The following is a 24,204-nucleotide window of genomic DNA, read 5'->3' as shown; positions in this document are numbered from 1 at the left end:
TCTGCCCAAAATAAAGCCATGTTTTTCAGGGGAGATGAAGCGAGAGAGAGTCCTGCACATACACCCAGCAATAGTCTTCGATATGATTTTATAGATGACGTTACACAGTGAAATAGGCCTGAAGTCAGTGAAACCATTTGTTGAGTTGTCTTTTGGAATGAGGGTGATGTATGTGGAAGTTATCTTATGGTGGATGAAGCCCATAGTCCTCGATTCCTCAATCATGCCCAGAAGTTTAGCTTTAAGAGTTTCAAAGAAGTGAGAGAAAAGTTCGATAGTCCACCCATCAGGACTGGGACTTTTGTCACTCTTAAATGATTTGAGAACTCCCAGTAGTTCATCTTCAGAGACTTCCATAAAGAAATCCTCATTTTTCTCCGAATCATACATGATTGGGTATGGATCATTACCCCAAACCATGTCTTCAGCAGAAGAATTTTCATTGCTTCCATAAGAATTTTGATAAAATTGTACAACAACATCACTTATCCCTTCTTGTGTCTAGTGTATGCATCCATCATAGTCTGTAATCTCCCATATGGAGTTAATATTACGATGGTGGTTAGCATATCTGTGAAAAAAAATTGTGTTGCGATCATCTTCCTTTAACCAGAGTGCCCTGCTCTTTAGCCACCATGTGGATTCTTCCATCATTAGGATTTTCTTCTTCCTGAGTTCCATTGGTTGAATGTTTGAGCGTATGTGATCAGGAAGATAATGAGTGGACATGGAGGACTGGAGTGAGTCCAAAAATTTTTGGATTTCAACAAGCTCCTTTCTGTTGTCCCTAATTTTCTTTTTCTGACAATATTTAATAGTTCCTCAGAGGGAGTCAAGTTTTTCCACGATATTGAGCATGAGAGAGGTCCCTGTAGCACTAAAACTACCCCAAGTTGCAAGCACCAGCTTATTAAAGTTAGGGTCCTCCAAGACTGTTATATTGAATTTGAAGGGGATGCCCGAGCGGAGTTCCCTTTTCCTCCATTGCAATGTGATGGGTCTATGATATGATATGAAGTTATTGATGATGCTTACCCAGACATCCCCTAGATGGTCTAGCAATTGTTCATGGATCAGAAATCGATTCAGTCTCTTAGCAACGTAGGTAGAGCCAGTGCACCCATTGTCCCAAGTAGGGGCAATTTTGGAGGGACAAATATCCACAAAGTTGTTCATGATGATGGCATTCTGAATTTTCCCAGCCAGAGGATCAACTTTCCTGAAGCATCCCCAAACTTCATCCAGACTGATAGTACAGTTTAAATCCCCCGCTATAATAAGCGACTCCAGGTCCATCAAACCAGATGATGTGAACTAGTCCCAGAAATTCCCTCTATCTTTGTACGGGGCATATATGTTTAAGATATGTACAAGGCCAGACAGGCCACGAATACTACCTTCTAGCAGGATACTAGCAAAACATTCATAGGCCTTAATATTGATCCATATGGGATCCCATAAGGCCACCAGACCACCCGAAATCCCCACAGCAGCAGTAGCAGATATATACCAGTTCGGAAACATTTTCCAAAAATATTGGATAGTATAGGGAACATTATGCATCATTTTTTGAATAAGGATAATGAAAGGTTGTAAAGATAAAAAAGGATTTTGAGGACTAAGTATTTTGGGGCAATCCCCAGACCTTGAATATTAAGGGAGATGATGCACATCATGGAAGATCTTTCTCGGGCAGTCGTGCTCTAAGGGCCTGTGAGGGGGAGATGTCAGCTATGGGGATGTCAACCAGAAACTGATCCAATGGGGAGGAAAAAGGATTTTTATTGGAGCGTCCCCGAAAATGGCAACTACCACGATTTTTCTTCCTTCGCACAGTAATATTTCCCACTGAGGTCGGCCTAATGTGGGGAGATGATTTACCTCGAGGTTTGTGGATAGTGAGGGTACGGAGATCAAGTGTCTTCCTTTGTAAGAAGAATTCCACGTCACTCCCGACCGAATTTGTAGGCAAAGCTATAGAAGAATTTGGTGGAGTAATGCTGAGACATGGGCCTTTATCCTTTGATTGACGGTGAGGTGGTGCCAGAGGAGCAACAAATGCAACTTACGAGGTGGACGGAATGTACGTATATGGATGCAGAGTTGTAAAGGGAGTTGGTATGTCCTGGCTAGTTGTTGGCTCGGGTGGCAGATGACATATGAAGGCTGGTGGACTGTCAGAAAGAGGGAAATTCGATTTAGGGGATACATTCGGGGATGATGGGATGGTAATGGGTGAAGAAACAATAGATCTGAAAGCATATGGAAGGTGGGAGTTTTGGTGCAAATGCATACCTGGTTGATGAGGTTGATGCTTATGTGTCATATTCCTTTTATCGTTCAGACTCTGATGACCCATATTAGAGCAAGACCCCATGGCACCATTGTAGCATCTTCTGCCATGGAAGCATCTACCAGGTCGGAAAAGGCATTAATCATGCATATGTCCTATTTTGTGGCAGAAGGAGCATCTGAAGGGAACCCCCCAATAGTCCAACCTTTGCCAGAGGAAGGTGTCGCCCCAATGAAGTTCGATGTGGTCTGGAAAACCACCTTGATAATCCTTTTCAATGAGAATCCAGGCAACCCTCTTGTCCTGTGCTCCCAGACAGTGAGGGTCCACATAGATAAATTTGTCGATGGCATTGCCAATGTCAGAGAGTGCCTGTTTGGTCCATAATTCAAGAGTTAGACCAGGTAATTTTACCCATACTAGCTTGTTGGAGGGTGTATTGCAAAGAGGATTGTACCCGATGTAGCACTTGTGAAGGGCAAGGAAGCTTTTTCCATGAATCCATGGGATGGCTATGATTTTCTCCAAGTCCTCCTGACTAAGAAAATGAAAGTTGTACCATCCCTTTAGAGGCCTCATTATCATAGGCAAGTACCCTAGCATAGATTTCCATTTCTTGTCTATCCATTTACACATCTCAGAGTCCTCCATCTCCGAGAAATACCATCTACCAACTAAAGCACATTTTTGGAGACTAGTAATACGGTCTACCAAGGTATCACTTTCTAAAGCCAAAGCCAGAGGTGGTGGAGCAGTTTTTATGGAGTGATGCTTTGAATGTTGATATTGAAGTGCATGCCCGCCACCCAATTTATCAATAGGCACCTGAGTGACATCTAGCACACTGTCGTCACCTAGGATAGTGCGCCATGCATCAAGTGATCGAGGATTGTTTTGGTGTACGTGGATATCAGCACCAATCCAGTAGGATTCGGCATCTATAATGGCACGAATAAGAGTAGAGGTGGTAGATATGTCATTGGAATAATCCGCCATGGATTAGGATCTCGAGGAAAGAAGTGGCGTATAAGTCAGTGACTCCTAACAGCCTAGTAAAGTTTTGCAGTCCTGACGTTAGGGGAATGAGAATGTCTGACGCAATGAACAGCGCACCCACCTTGGAATCACCAATTCCCGAAGAGAGAGGTGATCCAGGAGGAATACAGATACATATATATTTAGAACCAGGAGGTTGGACTCCGTCGAGTTGACAATCCAAAAAAGGAATATTAATTAAAAATTGACAGGAGGAATGTTACAGCAAATATGGCCTGATGTGGTAATAAATATGCGTCTTGTGATGTGTGTAGATGACATGTATGGATTAAATGACATGCTTTGTCAGATGTGGCCAGAATCACTCAACACCCGCCGGGAAGGTAAAAACCACCTGGGAAAACCTAAAACCAACTGATAATTGAGAGGGTCAAGAAATGAACTACGCCAACAAAGGTGGCAGGCTATGGTGAAAGATCCTCAGATGATGAGGAATTGACTATCTAGACATAGAGGTGAAAGAGCCCAGAAAAAACAAATAGAAATGCTAATACATTAAGTCATGGTGTCAAGAAACCAGAGAACAAAAAATTTAGCATCCAAAATTCAAACAGGAATAGTAACACCAGTTATAGACAAACCATAAATTACAGAATTGAAACCCGCACTGCTTACAGGGACTGGAGATAATTAGGAAGTTTGAAAGACTGAGCCACGATGGGAAATGACAATCAATTTGGTTTATAGATAGCCAGAAGGAAAGGAAACCTGATAAAATGTCTTTTAAAGTTTGAACTCCCCACGATATATGGAGCTAGGAGGATAAATAGATAGAGGATTTGATTGTAAGCCCAAAAAGCCAAGATAATTAATATGAACAGAGAAAAATGCAAGTCCCAGACAGTTCAGGGAAATAACAAAGACCGTCACATGATTTTATACCCAGAAAAAGAAAGTAGGGAACTATATAATATATCAGCTTAAAAAGCAATTACCCAAAAAAACACAGAGTTTTATACCCAGAAATCACATTTGGCGTGCATAAACCTGAGAATATGGCTCAATAGTAACAATGGGAACATACCTGTGAAATTATGTTTTGTTTATCGGTTGCAACACATACCCAAAAATCCATGCATACCAAAAACAGTATCTTCAGGGAAGTAGCTCAAAATGGAACCGACCATGGCAAACACCATCTACCAAGGAGACAAAGACGAGAAGCCGTTCATGAGGAAACAACTTAGTGTTGGTAATACCATCAATCTTGGTAGAGGACACTCAATGCCCAGTGGCCAAGCGAGAGCAGTGCGTCAGAGAGGGGAATAAATCACCTACTCGGTATTCTATGATGCAGGAGCCATGGTCTCTTTCTGAGGGGAATCACAACCATGTCCCCTGGAATATAATCATTAGAGTCTAGAGATATAACATGCATTTCCTACATAACATGTGGAATTGGCGGAAGATTCAAGGGACGAATTACATGCATACCGCATGCACCTTATTGCAAGGAAGATCAACACAAGTATCTATTCTTTGACAAAGCCTTTGATGCCTCTCCCTCTCTATGTGGAAAAGAAAAAGGTTAGTAGTTTTTAACTCTTGGAATTGTTTTAAGAGAATATTGAAAGAGGAATTTTTATGATACATTAATAGTAGTGGACAATTAAATTATATACTTGGTTTGCAATGTCATGCATCACAACTATAGAAGGAATGTGCATTGCACCAACATTTTTCTACAAATTCTATGTAAAGATGAATATTAGATGAAATTTCAGCCTAAAAGTGGTCTCCTAAGGAAAATTAATAAAATAATAGTTAAAATAATAAAATAAGAGTTATGAATTTTGGAGGGAAAATAACAAAAATACTTTTTTTAATTGTATTTTTGGCTTATCTCCTTATAGGCCTACTCAAATTTCGAGTATAGACAATTGTTGCAGGCAGAATTAAATTCCACATCCAACGAGTCAACAAGTTTTTCTAATATATCTTAAATTTTTATCAATGTGGTTCTTCTCAAAAGTATTCAAAATGGGTACTTGTTGGATGTGGAATTTAATTCTGCATCCAATGAGTGTCTACACTTGAAATTTGAGTAAACCTATAAGGAGATAAGCCAAAAATACAATTAAACAAAATAGTTTTTCTTGTTTTTCCTCCAAAATATTTACATATACCTCTTTTTAAATTTAAAGGATTTTGATTGGTTTACATATTATGACAAAAATTACGTGAAAATTTCATGGGCACTTTTACGCTGAAATTTCCTCTAATTAGGCACTATAAATATCTTATCCAAAATAAATGAAGATACACCTATATTTTCTATTACTTACACAATTAAAATTTGAATTCTCAATCACTACTCTACCCTTTTAATTCTCTTATGTCATAGAGCAGTTCACAAAGTTGTAGTTGCTTCTATATTTTGAAAATAATTCTATACATGTAATGTTTAATTAGATGAAACAGTTGCTATTGTTTGTATCATATGCCTATATGTCTATGCACTAGTTTATTGTTTGCCTAAATAACTAAAGGAAAACATAAGGAATATTTGGTATATTCAGGCTGACATGTTGAGCTTATATTAAGTATATTGTTGTAATTTCTTCAAGTCTTAAAGTCAATCAACCTTGTGCCTTGAATATTCTAGGTATTACACTAGGTACCATCCTCAAAACAGGGGAAGTATTTCAGTGTTTTCCCCATATTTTATGACCTACCGAAGAAAAAACAAAACAAACAAACAAACAAACAAACAAAACATATTTCGTCTTTACTATACTTGGAAAAATGAATTGCATCATTCACTTCTCTCTAAATCATTTGTCCTTTATCATTTGTCCTCTCAAAATATATGATGGTCATAAAAAGATATATTACTTATTTTTTTTCAACATTACAATAACCATTCTTGACAAATATTACATAACCTACTGCTCAAATATAGTTATTCCTAAAAAAATAGTAAATACATATGGACTCACTTATAACGAAAACCTATTAACTAATTTGGATTTTATTAACAAAATAAACTCTTTGCAATAATTTATTGTGAAATAACTATTTAATGAGTATTATTTAATGAAAGTTGTCTTATACATTAATTACATATTTAAATAAAATGGTTAAGATAAAACCCTGACATAGTTAATAATAAGATTTATTTAAACTTGGGTATTGTGTGTAGCTAAATCTTTCAAAGATTGGCATTGATCCATTATCTCAATCTCAATGGAACCATGAAGAAAAATATTAGCAATGGTGACAAATTTTTGAAAAACAACCTCATCATTTACAGCATTGATGGTAATAACAACAAAAAATTAGCTAAATAACAAGGGAATAAAACAAGCTCAAAATAGATCTACATTGTTGCAGGTGAAATTGAATTTCAACTACATCACAAAGAATAATATCAGTGGAAGTAATAAAACTTTGAAAAATAGCATCACCATCTAATATGTCAATAGCAGAAACCATAGAAATTTGTCTAAATAACAAGATAATAAAACAGGTTCAGAAAAAACATGAATTGTTGCAAGAGAAACATACAAGATTTGTTATGTTCCACAAAGAATCATTAAAACATGAATATCAACACTTTCCTTAATAACCCACCAAACTACTACAACCATGTGACATGTATCCAAATCTTCAAAACAAGCTCAAAACAAATTTACATTGTTGCAAGGGAAATTCAATCTCAACTACACCACACATAACAATATCAATGAAGCAACAAAACTTTGAAAAATGACATCATCACCAATAGAGAAAAAATTGAAAGTTGGCCAAATGACAAGGAAATAAAATAGGTTCAAAATAAATATGAATTGTTGCAGGAGAAACATATAGGAATTGATTTCTCTGTAAAGAACCATTCAAACAACAACAACAATTTCCTTAATCACACACCAAACAACTACAGCCATGTGACAAGTTTCCAAAGCCTCATTGAATGGTAAGGAAAATAATGGCTCTTGGTAGCTAAATATGCTATACAATCACAATCCAATGTTGTTATGAGGTTTATCACCTCATGCGCAACTGAAAATTCAGTCAAAAAATAACCCTTGTGTCCCTCCTAATGAAATTTAGCAAAATACTCATTTGCACGAACAATAGGAATGTCCGATCTTTTCTATTTAAACATGCACTGCCAAGCTTGGAAAAAAACAAAACGTTAGAGAAGCACATTCAAGGGCCACTGACCACCGATGAACGTGGAGTACCTCAAAGCTTACGACCACAAAAAGCATCTATCGAAGAGCCTAATGCAAGCATAAAAACTCAAATAGAGATAGGGAAACAATCAAGGTTGTTGAGGCGTCTAAACAAAGCATGAATGTTACTAAAGAAGAGAAATGGAAATCTATCCACAAACAACATTGTTTTCCATTTTTAAGTCATTCCAAATATGTTTATATTCAGAAGGAAAATGCCAAATCTCATTGTTCAACAATTAAACTATTTTTGGCACATACGACCAAGTGTCATCATCATGAATGTCTAGAACCTCTATGCCTTTCATGAAGAACTCTCTTTAGTTGATCATCACTATCTTATTTGCACACATTCAATTAAATATGGAATAATGTAATTATTCATTGAACAAAATCATCAACTTTACAAATGGCACTTTGAGTTTTGCGAATACCATTGATGCATCTGGACTTAATGTAAGTTTGTTAGCATCAATAGGAAATTTCTTGGACAAAGCATGAAATCAAGTTAGTTAACAAATTTGTATGTAAGATCTTTTTTTGTAAGACAAGGGACACACCTTCATGTAGAAATTTAAATATTAGAGTTTATGGAGGTATACATACTCTACTCCTTTTGAATTTAAACATGTAACCTCTAAGAAAAAGAGAACATTTTCTTAACCAATAAACCTACTTAACTATTAATCATTCAAGTACCATTCCAAATCAAACATCAAATTGGAAAACAAAATGAAAAAAACATTATTTTGAAGTGGAAAGGAAATGAGCCTTTTAAATCAAAATCTATACTTACAAAGTAGGATGTCTACGTAAATTTGCAACAAAGCAACGTCCATAGGCATTATAACTCCAGGAAAGGTCCTACTTAAATTTGTAGCAAAGCAATGTCCATAGGCATTATAACTCCAAGAAATGCATTGACGCTAAGGATGGGAAAATACAAAGGGAATGCTCGTGAATGCTAGAGGTTGGGCCTATTGTAGTTACTTTGAGCAAAAATTCCATGTGTCACTTGCAAAGGAAACCAAACAAGTTGAGCATGAAGCTCAAAGGATAACATTGTATTCTAATAGTTAAGTTAAAGTAAGATCTCAAAGTGTATCATTATAATCCATTTTATTAATAGAAATGCATATAGTAGAACAAATTAGGGGTCATATTGTAGGGTTGAAGCAAATAATTGCTTTGATTTGTATTCAAGTTCATGAATATGGTAATGCATTGTGTTCATTGGTGAAGAGAGGCAACATGATAAGTATATTTGATTTGTGTGTTTTAAAACAAGAATATATGGATTGAAATAGGTCCACAAGAGAGAACATTATACTTCTTGAACAATGAGAAAAACCTACATCGTGACTACAAGATAAGTTATGATTTTTTGTAGTTTTCTTCTATGTGTTATCTATCTTTCTAATTGTATTTGAATTATAGAGTAAATTAATTTGTATTTGTTTATATTTAATACAACATGCTAATTTTTCAAAGTAAAGGAAAGGCTAAAAATAGAAATAATGAGAAGCATGAATTAAAGAAAAACGCATGTCAATGATGTATGAAAAAGAATCTCAAATTGAGGCATCTTCTTTTTTCCTTTTTTTTCCTTTTTCTTTTCAATTCTAGATTGTAACTCATAAGGGGGCTTTTAACACAATTTTTGGATAAATTGTCTTAACTTGAGACAAAAAAAAAAAAAAAAACTTGTGTATTGTCTTAAATATTGTCTTTAAGCGGGTGTCTCAAAAATTATTGTCTTAAAGATTATTGTCTTAAAAAATTGTCTCTATAAAGACAATATATAACACAAGCATTATTGTCTCTTAGGAGACAATTTCATTTATGTCTCTCTTGAGACAATTTCATTTTTGTCTCTCTAGAGACAACACTTAGATTAGAGACAATATGTCTTTAATACTAGTTGTTGTCTCTCTAGAGACAATAAAATTTTTATTTAAAGATCACATTTCTCTCTAGAGACAATATAAAACAATGAATCCAGAAATATCTCACCATTGAAATAAATCGATATAAAAAATATTTAATTAAAAATAAACTACAAAACCGTTGATTAATTCATGTTAGTGCACAGTGGAATCGAACCACCAACCTCCTACTTGTAAGGCAGGCGCTCTTCCATTCAGCTAGCACACTTTAAATAATTACAACCGCCAACCTCCTGCTTGTAAGGCAGACACTCTTCCATTGAGCTAGCACACTTTAAAGAATTATGTGAAGAGTTATGGAAATCCTGAAAACTACATTTATAGCCATTGATTTAAAAAAAAAACAAAACAAAAAAAATCTCACACATGATCTATAATCTTTATAAAAACTATAATCATGCAAATCGTATTTTTAACTTACTAAAACTAGAAATTGCCTCAAAAGGTGCAAAGGGAGGTGGATTATATCTCTAGAAAAATAATTCAAAATCTTATATTAGTATACCTAGGGGACAACCCCAATCCTGAGGGAGAAAGAGACAATGTAAACCTGTACAAAGAAAACACAAATGGAATTATACAAAACTTCAACATAACAAAGACATCAATCTAATATTGTAAATTTCAATAAGTTATTTACCAACTGAATGTGGAGCTTACCAACAAACTTGTGACCACCAAAATACTGGTGAATGTTACAAGATGTGACTCTCTCGCTAGGTGGCTCTAGATGATGCCAGGATACACCAAGAACTCATCTTTATCATTTCAATCTTCCAAATATTATTATAGAATCTAACGTATGTCAAAGACCATTTTCTAATAAGTTGATGAGAATCTATTATGATTCTATTCATCATACTAGTAACAGAGAGATAGCATCATGAGAGTTTGATTACTTTTAAATAAAAGGCAAGGCCAACCAGGAAAAGACAAACAACCATCCCTGCAGAGGAGATCTATTGAAATCATTAAAAATTTATGTGAGATCTTTAAACTGAATAGCACTCGTCATGTCATATCTAAAAAATTTGAATTGACTGAGTTAAAAGATCCTCTTCTAAATAGGTTGTTTACTCACCATAAGAAGGAGACGTCTACCAGCTTTGTCAATCAACACAGCACTGACAGCAGTCATAACAACCTATACATAAACAGTCCAACAACTTTCACATGATTAAGATGAGGAACAATAAACCTTTTATTATAGTGAAACATTCCTAGCATGCATTGCAATTAGTAGGGCCCCAGGATCAGAAAGCAACCTGAACAACACCAAGTCCAAGGGTTGCAACATTACCAGATGAAATTCCTGTTTTAAATGATAAAACATTGAAATCAATACAGATTTTCTTAGGCAAGCGTGTGATAGACAATAAGAATTAAAATCAATAGAAGGGCCATAAAGATCACATGAATGATCTGAGTCCTCAGTTAAAAATTAAAACCCTCTAATTATGAAAGGCTATAAAGCTACAAAAAGGATTCCTTGTGTTCAACTCCCATCCAAATTAGAAGTCCATGATGCCAATATATATTTTGCAATTACTTCATGTTTTTACCAATAGAACAATATGAATCTAGATCACAAGTACCATACTTTCTAACAGGAAGTTGACGGTAAACTCACCAGCAGACTTAAAAATGGAACTGTTGTAAAACATAATACCATTGATTCCACTCAACTATTGTAAAAGAAGTAGCCCAATGCCAATCTGCATATAATAAATACAACACAAGGATACTTTACTTTTGTAATCATATTCTTGCCAAGTAAGAAATAAAATAGCAACTAGTTTATGCAAATTCACCACCACACACAAAATCATCTTAGTTATGATGATGAACCACATTGTGTGATTCAAAATGCGTCAACCAAAAAAATATCTATGTGATTTATCAAAAAAAAAACAAAACAAAACAAAAAACAAAACAAAAAAAGACAAAAACAAAAACAAAAACAAAAAAACAAAACAAAAAAACAAAACAAAACAAAACAAAAAAACAAAACAAAAAACAAAACAAAAACAAAAACAAAACAAAAAACAAAAACAAAAACAAAAAACAAAAAACAAAAACAAAAACAAAAAACAAAAAAAATATTTTTATAAACATTATGAATTGCAAAAGCTTGCACTCAAAAAAATCATATAAGTCTATCATATTCCTAACTATGCAAACATATGACTTACAAACATTATGAATCGTAGAAGCTTGCACTCAAAAAAATCATGTAAGTCTATCATATTCCTAACTATGCAAACTTATGACTTACAATGAGAGGCACTTCATATTTTCGTTCAAAGATCTCGGAAAACTTTATTCTGGGTTGTTTATTTCCTGTCTCCATTACACTTTGAAAGGCAAAAATATTCAAATTAGTGACAAATATGACCTTGATGGGAAATGCATATACATTTTTGGAACTTTGTATGCAAAACATTTATACTGCAAAAAACAAAAATAAAACAAAAACAAAAAATCAAAAACAAACAAAACAAACAAAACAAAACAAAACAACAAAACAAAACAAAAACAACAAAACAACAAAAACAAAAAACAAAAAAAACAACAACAACAACAAAACAAAACAAAACAAAAAAAAAAAAAAAAAAAACAAGATAAAACTCCATTGGAACAGTATCGGATATCCATGACTCAGCAACTACATGTGACTGATAAGAAATCAGTCAAGAAGGGTACAATAGAAACAGATATGAATTTGACATGGAAAATGATAAAAATGCAGTTGTTCTGAAATGTTACCCTGATTTCAACAGCTTCTAGGGTAACATCAACCTAACTACCTCTAAGAGCTTGCAATGAGGCTTCAAAATCTTCATTACCAATTTTAGCCTGCACTCATAAGAACATTAAATTTGATATTAATATTTCACACAACATGACATATGGTGACAGGTTTAACATGGTTAACACCAACTCAGTCAATTGACAAACATAAAGTTCATTATCAAAAACTTACCAGCCATCTTGGAGATTCCGGGATAAAAAATAACCCCAGAACCAAAAGAGCACAAGGAACTACACCTGCACAAACACAAAACAATGGGCAAATAAACATTTCTCCAAAGCCTCAAATCTAATCAACATGGAAAGAGTAGACTCTGGGATAAAAGCAAGGTTCCCACTTGGAAAGAAGATCAGATAGAGAGAAAAAAACATAGAGGAAATATGATTTTAAATAGTTATCAATTAGAATGCAAAGATTGTTGAGAAACTTGGGCAAATGAGAGGCATAATAACATCTGGGAAGCACAGTTGAGTGAGGACGGCCAATCACTGCTTAAAGCAGTTTATAACATTCATCTAAACTGGCCCTTCAATTGCAAATTCATATCTATTAACAAGAAACCTTCCCTTCATTCAAGTAAAAGTAATCTCCAACATCCAACACAACCAAAAATGGAACTTACCTGCAATGGCTAGAGCCCTCCAACCAAGGAACAACCCAAACAGATATGCCAGCATGATACCAATTGTCACAGAAAGTTGTTGCAAAATAGCCACTTAGTCATTTTTTCTTAAGATCTTTAATTCTCTAGAAACTTGTGTGATTTTAGTGAAGTTATGACAACTGTGTTTTTGTCACCTAGATTATGAAGATATCAGATCTATTTCATCTTATGGAATTGTTTGACCCTGACGAAAGAAAAGTGACACATGTAATACATATTGTCATAATTATTGGATCTCTAGGCATAAATATCTACAAGAGCAATAATTTCACAGTGGAATAGGCTCATTGTACCAAGGTTTTTGTTTGAGCACGTTCATTTCTCATCAATCATATTCCTTCCTCCCCATCAAGCAAAGCAAAGGAGCCATGAAGGACATTTTGTTTTCCTCTATCATGTTGTACCTTCAAGAAGTGAAAGCGTGAAAGCTTTTGATCAGAGTATTTTATTAGCAGAACTGAGATTCTGCTGAAATCACCTCAGTAAACTCAGATCTTGGATCTCTCAAGAAAAAAAATGGTTCTCCTAAAAGACCTGAAGCTATCTTGTGCAGTAAAGTTTTTTTTGGATACCTTACATGTGGCACTACTCTAGGTATAACAACTCATCATATACAGCTCAACATCATTCATGAACTTTTTACAAGGTGTAGAAGCTTCTGCAAAATTATGACAGTATTGCAGTCTTGTTCACAAATGAAGTTGTGAACAAGACAGTCAAATAACTTATCCTTTGAAGAATTATCTATTATGAAGAATCTACAGGGATCTTCAGTTATAAACAAAATTTTTGCAACAATTTGGATAAGAGATGCAGCACACCTAAAGATTCCACATTGAAGAATAGTTAAGATGAAGAAAGTTCATGGCACTGTGGAACAGTCTCTTTTGAGGCAACTCTCACCTTGAAATCAGAGGTGCCTTGAAGAAGTATCTGCAGGGGACCCTGATTTTGATATCCAGATCTTATGTAGAATAGTGTTATAAACACCTGAATGCAAAAGATCTTTCCTCACTATGGATCAGTTGCCTCATGAATTAAGGCCAGATGATCACCTTAAGATGAAGCTATAAAATCCTTGGATTAATAGCAGGTTGCAGATGATTGCATTCTCGATATTCAAAGGGAACTATGAAGTTTGGATATAGCTATTGATGTTATCTATCCAACAAGATGATGATCCTCTCCTTCACCAATCATATGCCTTGATTTGAAGACAATTTATGGATTTACTCATTAAGATAGTATTATCTACACAGATTATCCTCCTCAGCATCTCGCATAATAAATTCCTTTATTTCTACACAGTGGTACTCGTGATATATCATAAATGCTTAGGGATAGGTGTTACTCTATCTTCAGGGCCTTTAGTGTGCCCTCCTCTTTTGTAAATCTAGGGAGCATCTAGCCCTTGCCATCAAAGGCATATTCCCATTCATTGTTTAGGTGGACGCTAGAATATAGAACTGGGTAGCGGCTTTAACACCACCTTCATTGATCATTTGATAACTGAACTTCTTGTGCATCAAAGGGGTGTAGTGTACCTCTCCTAACACTTTCTATCTGCATAATATTTGTTCATCTATGTCTCCTTAGTGTACAGTCTCGATAATATAATTTCTACGTTGTTGTATACATTGATCTCAGCTTCATTCATATATAGTAATCTCGGTTGATCTCTGCACTTTATGTAAGTATACTCTCAGCATTCTTGTATATATGGAATGATCTCAGCACAACAAACTTGGTGTATAATCTTCTTTATAGCTCACATTACCCTTGGTTTGATACTCAACTTTATGACACTTTCTCCTTGCTCTCTGATATGGCACAATCATAGTATATTATATCATTGTTGCAGCAGTTTAATGGATGACTCAGTTACATTTTTGCTACAAGGATCTTTGCACATCAACTATGTCTCATTTTTCTCTCGTCTATACTCCTAGGAGAGTATCTCTTGATGAGCTTCTTGCTAAGGACAGAAACAATATCGACATAAGAATATTAATATGGCAGTATTGAGTATTGAATGATGTAACTAAGTAAAGGAGAGGAGTAGGACATTCTCTGATGATGCTCAAAATTCAACCTTGGCACAATTGTGAAACCCTCTACATCTGTAACCAAATCAAAGAAGGGAATCCTCTCCTGCAGCAGTAGTTGTATTCATAGAAACTTGTGTGATTTTAGTGAAGTTATGACAATTGTGTTTTTGTCACCTGGATTATGAAGATATCAAATCTATTTCATCTTATGGCATCGTTTGACCCTGACAAAAGAAAAGTGACACAGGTAATACATATTGTCATAATTATTGGATCTCTGGGCATAAATATCTACAAGAGCAATAATTTCACAGTGTTATATGCTCATTGTACCAAGGTTTTTGTTTCATCAAGTTCATTTCTCATCAATCATATTCCTTCCTCCCCATCAAGCAAAGCAAAGGAGCCATGAAGGACATTGTTTAGCATGTTGGGAAAAACTGCCCCTGTTCTTTTCCTTGAGGGCCCAAATACCCCTTTTGTGATGCATTTTTTATCTAGAAAAACGACCTACTCCCTTTATCAGTTCTTTGTTTCTTGAAACCTTCTGCTTCCCATGGTAATATCTCCTTCTGCTACTACAACAATCTCTTCCTTTGATATCAGCTACAGAAGACTTAGAGGCTTACTATGAAATGCTACAATTTTACTACTAGTGTTTGGGATTTAAAAAAGGTTTTGTGCACCTAGTTTGGTAATAAAAACATGTGTAGAAAGTTGTGATTTTTCTTTATACGCCAAGTTTGATCCCTTGGATCCTAATATAATATGCGTTGAGTTTTCAAGAGAAAATGACCTTGCCTCCAAAGAAAAAAGAAGACCAAAGAGTCCTAGATGTTGAAGCCCTAAAGGCCTTATGATTTGTTCCTAAGATGAAACAGTATTTGGCTGTGAGATTTAGTTTGAGATTAGGAATGAAGCCACATGGTGTAAGTTTCCTAGGCAGTGTGAATACAATATACCTTATTATTAAATTTTCAGCATATAGACAGGTAAATACAAAAATAATGCAAATCTAAATTGTGTCATAGCTTTCGTTCCTGCTGTGAGTCAATTGCATTAAAAGATATCTTGGTTTCAGTAAATAAATGACACCTTTTCAAGTGCATGTAGCACAAACAGCTAACTATAGAATTTCCAATCCTTTCTAGTGTAAAAGTGATGGTTATGTTTTGAACTTAGAATACCCATGTAAACAAAGATAGAAACCCAAATCTAAAGCCCTAAGGCCAACATACAAGTATAAACATGAATATTGTTATGTAGATGCAAACCAATTCTTTTAAGCATTTTGTAAAATAGTTTTCATTCAAACACACAAAAACTTTAGAGTTATAAATTTTGATTCATAATTAAGAGAGGATTGTGATTTCCAGGCATTAAGAAAAATTCACAAATTTTTACTTTACATCTATAGTCATCATCAAAAGAATAAACCTAAGTCTGTTGTGCATGTACAAGAAAATTCGTTCAGAAATTTCATAAAAATTTAAGTCTCTTGTCCAACCAATTAGGGTCAGTTTGTACTGGTTAGGTGCCAGTCTAGTCAACAGGCTGGTTTAATACCATGCCCAATCCAATGGGGCAATTTGACCAGTTCTGATTCAGACAGGACCTACATATGAAAAAGCATTCAAACAATTACATTGCTTTCTGATGTTGAATAAGAAGACCCTAGTGCTTGTTTCTACTCAGACAAACCACTAGAACACTTGCATGATAAATATAAGATAAACACCCAGGGGGTTCTATCAAAAATTCTCCAGACCTAAAGCTAAATTACTGGCACTTTTCATTGTCTGGGAATGAGAAAGGGAAGCAAAAACACAGACTGAAATTTCAAATTGTAAACAATGAAAAAACATGGAAAGTTTTACTTCTACTATCATTTCAGCGATCAATAAATAGCCTCCTCCAGTGTCTTAAGAAGACCCTCAAGTTTGTCGAATACTTGTTAGTGATTGTCTTGCCATATCTCTCAACGTGGCTCTCAAAGGTAGAGAGTGCAATGTTGATATGGAAATATGCATGGGTAATGAAATTTCTTGAAATAAATATGCACATTCAACACCCAGAAGCATCGGAACCCACAATGGCAAGCTCACATATAGGGCAGTGATTTCCTTGTATGACTGGAACAAAGCATGTTGTAAAATATGGACAGGACACATCCTTCTGACTAACCATGGTATATAGTTGTAAAAGTTGATGCACCACCAACAAAAGGCTTTCTAAAGTCAAAATCATAATTCAGTTTTTTGGCATCCTACAGCTGCCTTTCGCATGCCTGCAGAACTTGTTGTACCTTTGTTGAATGGTTTGCAGGGGTTCACTTTCCAATATTCATCAAGCTGTTGTACTAAAGCTCCATCCCTTATAACAAACACCCATGGTATTCAGCAAAGCCAACCTCAAAATGGAATTTTTGAAGGTTGCTATGACTAAAATAAAATGCAAGCTCTTTCTGTTGAACAATATCATCCTTAACTTCCTTTCTCTTGAACTAAATCTAAAGACCCAAAACACAACTGCAAGCTCACATATAGCACATATATTTCCCTTTATGATTGGAATAAAGTGTGGTGTACAATGTGGATAGGACACATACTTCTGACCACCATATAGAGGTGTAAAAGTTGCTCCAAAAACAACAAGAGGATTTATGAAGTCATAATTCAGTGTTTTTAGCATCCTGCAACTGCCTCCCACATGCCTACAAAACTTGTTGGGCCTTTGTTGCATGGTTTGCAGTGGGCTCATTTTCCAATAGTTATCAAGCCAAGTTAGCAATTGTATTGAATTTCCCTAGCAAACACCTATGGTGTTCGGCAAAGCCAACCTCAAATGGACTTTTTGAATGTTTCAATGAGTAAAATAGGCTACAAGCTCTTTTTGTTCGACAGTATGATCCTTAACTTCCTATTGACCCCCATTTGAAGACCCAGAACACATTCTTTAGCAATTCCAATCAATTTATTCACCTTCTCAACCTCCTAAATGGAATCTACATCAATAAATGGAATTGTGTGCAAGATTGTAAGAAATAACCTTAATGCTTCACTAAACTTCCCATATGTTGTGGCTTTGTAAGCTAGTCTAAATTTCTCATCTAATAAAAAATCTTAAATACCAAAGCTCATGGACCTCTAACATTTGAGCTAGCAGTCTCACTCCAGCCTCCCTCTATTGCTAAGAAGACCACAGTGTAGAAACACATGTAGGGAGGTATGTATGGATTCCCATGTAAAGATCCAAAAACAAAGGTTTTAACTTTTAATGGAGTGAAATTCTTAATACCAAGTTGTTGACTTGAGAGCTGCATCACCATATTAATGTTACTAGCAGCTACATTCTCACCTACAAGAAAATATTTTCGGTATCCATATTTGAATTACTGGCATACTTGGTGATGGTGTAACTAATGACATTATGAGTTGTACCTACAACATTTGCAGCTTAGACATCTTTTGGGAGCTTCAAATCTTCTACATCCCATCCTAGCTCATCGTCATTGTCTCCTCTCACTTCTCTATCATCGACCACTACAACCTCGCCATTTTGTTTTTCAACTCCAGAAGTATCAAGGTCTTAACCACTATTGGCAGCATCTCCTTCATCCTCTTCTCATGGACTGTACCCCCTGCATTATCCAACCCACCAGAAGTGTCAAGGTATTAACCCCAATTGGTTGCAGCTCCTTCATCCTCTTCTTCATGGACTGCAACCCCAACATTATCCAGCCCACCCACAAAAAGGCCTTTGGTAACCCTCAATAACATCCATTCACAATTGCGACAAATTGATGGAGGAGGCACAATAAGTGATGATTTCTTTCCAGATGGCAGAGTGGGAAGATTGCCACCTGACAATTAAGTGCAAGCATATCAGCAATCTTTGTAATCCCATGAACTGTTGCACTCACATATGGGCATTGTGAAACTGACCCATAACATCATTTTATATTTATGCAATCCCCAACATCTTCAAAAACTTATCAATATTGTCCATGAAAAGATACAAAATGAAAGCCTTTAAAAATTCTTTAATCTCTGGTAAGAATATTCAACAATTCCAGCATTACCTTACCAAAGGGACTCAATTCCAAGTGTATACCAGTGACCTTAAAATCCCTCTATTTTGCATAAGCAACATCAATTTGAATAGTTTCACCCTACACTGCTAATGTAGATCATGCCTTCTCGTCTTTGAAAAAGTGAAGAGCTGCTTCTAGGAAGCCCTTCAGATGCAGCTAAGAAATCACTGCCTGTCCACAAATAAGTTCTTAATCATGCTCATAAGCCAGCTTGAATATATACTCATGCATTAGTCTGTATGACACGATTATTTCCAACTCATTCAGGCAATTGACAGAATTCTCAGACACCTTCAATATACATACTTGAACATCAAGTGTTCCAATAAGGCCATTGTTTCTGTTTGGAAGACAACAAATCACAATTGTCACCCCGAGCACCACTCTTAAGTTTTAACACAAATAATCTTATGCGGAGAACATTGTACAAGCTTCTTGCTTCCAATGATGATTGCATGCTTGCTCATCAAGGCTACATTTTCCATGTCATCTGACTAAATGTATTTAACAAATGGAATATGGAGGTCCCCAAGTACAATCCTCTGTTGAAAACCAAGGTCATTGTCTTTTCTTCCTACATTGTGCCACTCTTTTGTCCCAACACTATCTTCTAGCCCAAGAAGAAGGTTTTATGTTCCTGCACAGAAAATTGTATCCATAGTTACTAGATGACTAGACTTCTTTATCACCTTATTTCTGTGGTTTTTTATCACTTGGTTATGACTCATGCCAGTGACTGTCGATTGAATACAAGCAAAAAAGGCAGCAGATCCTCAAATTCGTTGTCTTTTCTTCCTGCATTGCATCACTTCTCCCAAGTCCCAACACTATCCTCTAGCCCAAGAATAAGTTCATATCACCCACCATCAGCGTCCAAATATATTAGGACAACATTCTCCATGGGGCTAAACAACAATGATCATCATCCTTGATCCAATTCATGGATCTAGCCCTTCTTATCTATATAAGTTTAGAGTATTTTTGAGTTGCAAATTGATGAGCCAACAAAAAATGGTCATTTTTGCAGTATAGGGAGCCCTCATAAACAACAAAAGAAGATATTTTTCTTTTTAACTTGAAAACAATCATCCCACAGTCATGCCCAACAGCAAGAAGATTCATATCAAGATGTGCTACAAGAATACAGAAGCAATGATGGTCTCTAAGAAATATTTGGACACCTCTACAATACTTGGATACATCTCAAACTCAGATACTTTTATCTTCTAAATTTTAACAATAATGTCGTGGCGTGGATCGAACATTACACAAGACATATAGTTCACATTCCCTCTTAAAAGTTAAAATATCCAACTTCCCAAGCTTGGTACCTGAGAACAAAACATACTAACTTTTCACAAATGAATTATCTACAAATTTTTCACATGCCCTCCTAAAGTATTCAACTTCCCAAGCCTTGATACCTGAGAACAAAACTAACTTTTCAAAAATGAATTATCTACAAACTTTTCACATGCCCTCTTAAATTATCCAACTTGTCAGGCCTTGGTATCCGAGAACAAAACAAACTAGCTTTTCACAAATGAATTATATACAAACTGAGATGCTACTCAAGAAAGAGGAGTAACAAATACATATATATAGATATAGATATATATATATATATAGCTAATGAAATAGACATAACTTCACTAAGCAATCGAATCTGCATGCCATTCAATCTGCTTGGTGACCATCTGCTCTTGACACAATCAATGGCAAGCTGGGATCAAAAGGAGTAGCCCAGTTCACTCCACGGTCATGAGATTCCAAAACATATTTGAAAATAGCATCACCCTCTACAAAAATATCTGTGTTCATTTGTGTGTTAACCTTAATATCATCAACAGATGGTTTTCCTCCTCGGAGCACAAATATCCCATACACAATCAGTATGATCCAAGGGGCTTCAAATGACCAAATCTTCCTTAGGATGAAAAGAAGCACACATTACACGAAAAATGTCGCCAATAAGGTCAGATACAAGTTCAATATTGTCAGTTCCATATCTTTATTGTTTGTTCATCATTGGCACTAACAATTTAAGGATACTCATTATGGAACTTAACTCTCCGGATATAGGCAGTGTTGCATATTATAGTTCCATATATTGATCTTAAAGTCATTCCCTGTAACATTAACAAGTAAATTGGAGTTATAACATCTTTTCGTAATTGTATTTTTTACTGTTATGTGAGATGACATGTAGTTAATATCATTTACAATCGAATACACTACTCTTTAGATGTTTGAAATATACACGCACAATGTTTACATAAGAAGCTACATGACTTGGAAGCTTCGCTAAACCTACCAATTCTAAAATAACTTTGTTCCTTGGATGGGAGAGGGTGGGAATTTTTCTTGCAGCTCTCCTTTGGCTAAGTGGCTGCACTATGAGAGGCATTTCTAAGCCTACCAAAATCACCAAGGACTTGTCATCTAGACCAATCCCTGCCCATTCAGAAGGTTTTAAACTAGGTATACCAATTTGATTACCTTGCAACCTTCTTTTTCCTTATGTGTAATTTCTCACCCCACCCTCCATCTGGTAGTGAGACTAAGATATTCCTCATAACTCCAAACAACAATTGACTCTATTCATCATAGCTCATGAAGAAGATCTCCAAACAACAATTGACTCACAAACAGGGAAAGATAACATTTTCTTCCCAACCACCCAAGCTAGACCCAATTGACACCACTACAAAACTTGCCACTAGACATGTGTAATTTCCATACATTTTACAATACAGAGCAAGTAAAGGTAATATCCTAGTTGATCCATGAAATTTTTTTCAAAATACATGAGGGAATCACACAACACCAATGCGTTCAAGACCCTCTCCATGTCACCAAGGTGTTAGAGACCCACCATTCCAGGATATAAAAATGTATCCATTGAAACCCATATCAATCGTCCAATTGATGGAACTACTGAAAACTGAACCTTGGTGATCAATTTCAAAGTGTTGCTCAATCTCTAAAATACATAAAAAAGAGGTTCACATGGACCACAAAACATGCAATAAATATCCAACCCAGTTCGCTTACCTACAGACACAAACACGGCTGAGCCTTGTGAAAATGTACTCCTCTAACCGACCCATAATGCTCATCAAATCTATCAATGTTCCCATATGATAATGCCATAACTGAATAACCCCACCATGAAGACTGGTCAAGATCCATGGCCTTTTCATATAAAAGCTCAACCCCTTTACCCAGTTACTCTGGGACTCGAATTTGGTCGACATTGCAAATGATCTTCCAGCCTATATACCATAAAAGGGGTTGAATCAGCATACAGAACTAGTACAAACCCTATACCAAACCCCACATGAAATTTCATGTACGATCCAAACCATTTTCCCCATATTTATGTGGTATTATAGTGATGTGTTATTATTTCTCCTTTAATATTCTTATTTATAACGAATGTTTTGAGGCATTCGCCTCCTTTATGGGGAGAAAATGCTTTATGTAAATTTTATATATGGCCTTGCTCTCACTACAAATCTCATTTAGTCGTTTAGTGGAGGGAATGACACAATGTCTTGATATCATCACTACATCAACAATTATCATGGTTAATCAAGAAAAGATAGAGGCCTTTATTATTTGGGCAGGACGACTTTCTAGATTGGCTTGTCAATTAGGGGATTATCATTTCTTAAGAGAACTTAAGGTTGGGTTCCCTCACTTCGCTTGATAGTTCCTCTTCATAGAAACTTGAGGTAAGAGAATTCAAAGAAACTCTTCAAGTTATGATCATTTATGTGTTATTTTCACATATTAAGGAAGGAACTAAAACTATTTTCTGCTATTTTGTAGTAACATTTATGCTTGTCTCTAAAATAGAAGCTAAGCGTCCTAATACCAATCATTTTGTTCAAAATAAACTTGTTTCCTCTTCTCAACCCCACACCACTTCTAAGGGATAACCAAATAAAATGGATTGAATTTGGTGTCCCCTAGTGTAACACTTACAAATAGGATAGGAAAAATGAAAAGGTGGTTCTCTTTTGACAAGAAGTATGAAATTTTTGATAACAAATGTAGGGTCCTTCAAGCTAAGATCACTAAAAAGGCACATGCCATCATTTTTTAGCAACATTTTTATCTAAATTAAAACATAGATATCACAAAATCATTCTCCATTGTTCCTATTAGCATTCCTTTGCACCTCTTGGTGCAATTTCTAGTTTATAGAATTATTTATAGCGAGCTAAGTTGAGTGAAAGATCTTAGATTGATTACACTCATCTAAAGAGGTGAACATTCAACATTAAATTTTCAAAAAGGAGAGTCAAAATCAAATTTTGTGTGTTTCATATGCCTCTTCCTTGTTATTTTAATTTGATTAGTCTTACCCTTATATGGAAGCCAAAGATGTGACCATTCTATCAAAAAAATATCCATTTCTTTTTTGAAACCAACCCTCGCTTAGTAACAAACCATATGACTCAACCATTATTTTGGATCAAAAGAAAGTTTGAGAATTACACACTTTAATTCACTATGCACTTTAACATTCGAGCATTCTAGTAGAACAATCTAATTCATTGTTTTATTGAGTTCTGTTAGGTTCCTATACCAATAGGGGTCATAATTTTGAATGATTGAGATTAAACTTGTAATATGTACATACCTTTGCTTTTTGCAAATGTTTTCCATATTCAAAAAATTAAAAAATGTAAAAAGAATAATCAAAGGACAAAAAGAATAAAAAGGTCAAAAAACATGAACAACATGAACCCCGAGAAAAGAAAAAGACCATGAAAGTGGGCAAGCCAAAATGCCACTACTATTTACTTTTGTGCATAATAAATGATTGTGTGTAGTTTGTAATCATTGCCAAAATCCATGATAGTCAAAATGTTTAAACTTGGCTATTTCATGTTTCAGTTTCATGTATATACATAGAGAATAAAAATCTGACCAAATTGTTTAATCTTGGTAGTAATTAGATAGGTAGAGTAAATAAAAGGAGCTCAACTGTTTAATCTGAGCCCTTGGATGTAATAAAGTTAGATTTAGTAAGTTTACTATTGTAAAGAGAACGAAAAATGTTTGATAAGGGTTTGCTAGCTCAAGTGCACCCTAATAAAGAG

The 24,204-nt window shown here is 35.2% G+C and overlaps 1 long non-coding RNA gene and 2 pseudogenes across 1 annotated transcript; all 3 read right to left on the bottom strand.

The window, feature by feature from the left end:
- Nucleotides 1-10,372: 10,372 nt before the first annotated feature.
- On the bottom strand, nucleotides 10,373-10,794 carry LOC149157744 (uncharacterized). The gene is made up of 3 exons (XR_016261946.1): nucleotides 10,739-10,794; nucleotides 10,555-10,617; nucleotides 10,373-10,432 (listed from the first exon to the last, which is right to left on the bottom strand). It is a non-coding gene; the product is annotated as an uncharacterized LOC149157744 (long non-coding RNA).
- Nucleotides 10,795-17,061: 6,267 nt separating this feature from the next.
- LOC149157743 (coatomer subunit alpha-3 pseudogene) lies at nucleotides 17,062-19,818 on the bottom strand (annotated as a pseudogene).
- A 949-nt stretch (nucleotides 19,819-20,767) lies between these two features.
- On the bottom strand, nucleotides 20,768-22,347 carry LOC149157742 (coatomer subunit alpha-1-like; annotated as a pseudogene).
- Nucleotides 22,348-24,204: the final 1,857 nt, after the last annotated feature.

Source organism: Pinus tabuliformis, chromosome 5_2 (genome assembly GCF_031772625.1).
Source record: "Pinus tabuliformis cultivar Carrire ecotype Pingquan chromosome 5_2, CPIR1, whole genome shotgun sequence".
Taxonomy (NCBI): Eukaryota; Viridiplantae; Streptophyta; class Pinopsida; order Pinales; family Pinaceae; genus Pinus; species Pinus tabuliformis.
Note: the sequence above shows the minus strand (reverse complement) of the source record. Positions and strands in the feature narration are given on the sequence as shown.